We start from the raw sequence: 3,624 nt of genomic DNA on the forward strand, positions 1-3,624 counted from the left end.
GTCATCACATCTTATCAGCTCTGGAGTTTCGGGACTTGCGTTCGTTCCCAGGGATTACTTAGAGACAGTCAACCCCTCACTTTGGTAGTGCTGACTAAAGAAAAACTAAACCAAAGTTTTAAAGATTAAGGTTTGTTTTACTCAGAAATCTTACTGAGGCCTATAGAGGGAGGCCTCTAGCCCACGAGGAGTCTTTCTTTTGGCTGGGGCTGGGTTTGAACCTGCTACCTCCGGCATATGGGACCGGCGCCCTACTCCTTGAGCCACAGGCGCCGCCAATGAGGAGTCTTTCAAAGAGGTTCTGTCAAAGGTTCCCAAAGCAGCATTGCAGCCCATTGTTTATACAAAGGTGGTAGAGATTCAGGACATGCAAAACCACATCTGAGTTTGGGTCCAAGAGGACATGTGGTTACAGTTTACTAAAGTGCATTGGTTATGGATTGTAGGAGCCAAATCACTAACCGTGTCAGATGATCCTAGGTGTAAGAAAAGTCAAGGACTCAGGTCATTTTTCTTTTAACCAAGATAGTGGCTCAGGCTAGAGGCATGGGGGGCTGTGTGCTCTATCCTGTTTTGTCTTCAAAGTATCTTTCCAGAGACCTGCAGTCTCACACAGCCAGGGACTCTGTGAAATTCTGCCGGCAAGCAGAAAGGGGCACACACCTCACGCTGTTTGCTACTTTGCCTCAGTCTGCAGAGCAAATCTGCTTTCCAGGCGCTCCCCAGTCCTGGTCGCACTCTTGCATTTCTAAAGCTTTAATAACATCTATACTACTCAAAGGACCATTAGTTTTGCTTCCAGTTTTAGCATTACAGAAAATGAGTAAAGGTTTCCATGCTTCAGATTTCCTTTTCTCTTTTACACCCACCAAAATTAAAAGGGAGTTAGCATAGATACTTGTTTTTCTCCTACTATGGTAGACACTTTTCCTCTCTCCTTAAAAATGCTATAGACAGCTTGGCTTTTAAATAATATTTTTTCACCCAGCTACATTTTGTATAAGAAAGAGAATTAAAAATGATACAAATGATCAGTAATAGAAGATAGCAGGTTAAATAAATCATGATATAAGGAAAGGTAACTGAAATCTATTAAGATTAAAAAATAATTTAAAAAGCCAGTTGCCAGAAAGTACGTATAGTATCAAGCCTTTGGCCATGTCTGGACACATTTTTGTTTGTTACAGGACCTGGTGGTGGTGCTACTGCTGACACCCAGCGGGTAGAGGCCAGAGAAGATGCGGCCTGTCCTGCCGGGCACCGGGCAGCCTTCCAAAGACTGTTCTTACCCCTAAGACCAGTCGTACTGAGATTAAGAAACCCTGGTCTAGATGAATATACCAAACTCCTAGCAGTATTTCCAAGAGTTGAATTACGGAGGAATTGTACTCTTTCAAATCATTAATATGTTCGCATTTCTTTTAATGAGTTTATTATAAACCAAAAAAAAATTATTTTTGAAAAGCTATAAACAGTTGGAACAGCACATAAGAAAAATCAATATAATCAAATTATACAGCAGATGAGCAGGCAGAGAAAGGGGGCTGGAAGAGGAGAGAGGGACGCCCGCTGGGGAAGGGCCTCTCCCCACTGGGGGGCTTGGGCCGGCTCACCCACCACCTGCCTTCCTGCTTCTCACTCTCAAGATTGTGAAGTTTGGAGGGCAGGGCGGCGAGGTCGGGGAGTTTGTGTTTCTACCTGTCCGAAACACAACTTAGAAGCTTGCCAGAACAAAAACTTAACTTTTAAGTACATGGGAAACAGAAGCCACAGGGCTGTTTGTTCTTCCACCGTGTGAAACAGAAGCCACAGGGCTGTTTGTTCTTCCACCGGGTAAACTTTCCTTTTTCAGTTTTCTGCGGTTGGTTTATTACACTGGAATCTCTTGAGCGCCCTCTGGTGGACAGATTTTCATCACCCAATTAGATGGTCTCCTTTATCAACGCACGTTCTAGTCGCTTTACGCCACTGTTTTGTTTTTGTTTTTTTTTTTTGTAGAGACAGAGTCTCACTGTACCGCCCTCGGTAGAGTGCCGTGGCGTCACACGGCTCACAGCAACCTCCAACTCCTGGGCTTAAGCGATTCTCTTGCCTCAGCCTCCCGAGCAGCTGGGACTACAGGCGCCCGCCACAACGCCCGGCTATTTTTTGGTTGCAGTTTGGCCGGGGCTGGGTTTGAACCCGCCACCCTCGGCATATGGGGCCGACGCCCTACTCACTGAGCCACAGGCGCCGCCCTACGCCACTGTTTTTTAAGCTCTTTTCAATCCCAGCACTTCGTTCAGTTGACACATAGGCAACCAGAAATTGTGTGTTGAAAGAGTAAACATCAATCCTTTATAATATGGGAGTGAATATGGAAGTCAAGTATGAACTGGTGTGTAAGCAAGGTGAGCTGAAAACCGAGAAAAAGCAGACCTGGCTGGGAAGGGTGAGTGCAGTGGCCAGAACTGGAGTTGAAATAAAAGCAACTCCAGGCCAAAGAGCGTCAGAAATCCAAAACAGGCTCTGAGGGCGCATAAGGAGCAGACATGATTTTCCTGGAGCCTAGTCACCATTTGATGGCAGTGGACTTGGGACCTCTACCCAGATGGGACCCTGTGAGCTCCCTGCACCAGGAGCTCTACTGCATAATTTGACTCTTTTCTGTTGCTTCAGCTCTCCTCTCAATTCAGCTCCCACCTCTGCAGAGTGGGCTTTGGGGGAACTTGCAAACACTTCACCTTTAAAGGCAGTGGTTCTCAACCTTCCTAATGCCACGACCCTTTAATACAGTTCCTGTGGGTCACCACCCACAGGTTGAGAACTGCTGTAAATCTCAGGGGACGCAGCCATGGAGGGGGCCCGTGGGTATTTGAGGCTGGTGTTGCAATGTTTTAAGACTCTACAAAAGAAAAGGAAATCCTGATTATCCTGTGAAATCCCCTAATTTTGCAATGTTGGCTCCAATGACTTTTGAAACACTCCAGGGGCCTTGTGGTCAACAATTAGTGACCCATCAAAGCGGATCTCTAAGCTTCCTTTAACTTTTTTGCTACCCTATAACTCTGACCTCTGCTCACATCTATACATAGCTAATTTTTAAATGAGGTCAATTGATAATCCTAGGTCAGCAAGAAGCACAAAGTCAGGATTGCTCTTTCCTTGAAGTGTCAGGACAATCATCACTGTCTCTTTAAGGAAAAAACCAAAGTCCACTTTGGGTAGAGTACCAGCCCCACCTGACTGCTGTCCTCTCCTGTGCTTCTCTCTGCTACAAACCCCTGCTGCGTGATGTGCTTTATGCATCAGAACTAGACCAAACCTCTGTGTGATGATCACTCCCCCGCGGTGAGATCTTTTTCTTTTATCTTTCTTGCTTTTTTTTTTCCTCAGACAAGAACTCACCCTGCTGCCCAGGGAAGAGTACAGTGATGTCATCATGGCTCACTGCAACCTCAAACTCCTAGGGTCAAGCAGTCTTCCTGCCTCAGTCTTCCACGTGACTGGGACAACAGGTACATGCCCTCAAACCCAGCTAACTTTCAAAACTTTTTGTGGAGCTAGGATTTCACTGCGTTGATCAGTCTGGGTCAAACTCCTGGCCTCAAACAATCCTCCAGTTTCAGCCTCCTAGAGTGCTGA

Source organism: Nycticebus coucang, chromosome 5, assembly GCF_027406575.1.
Source record: "Nycticebus coucang isolate mNycCou1 chromosome 5, mNycCou1.pri, whole genome shotgun sequence".
Taxonomy (NCBI): Eukaryota; Metazoa; Chordata; class Mammalia; order Primates; family Lorisidae; genus Nycticebus; species Nycticebus coucang.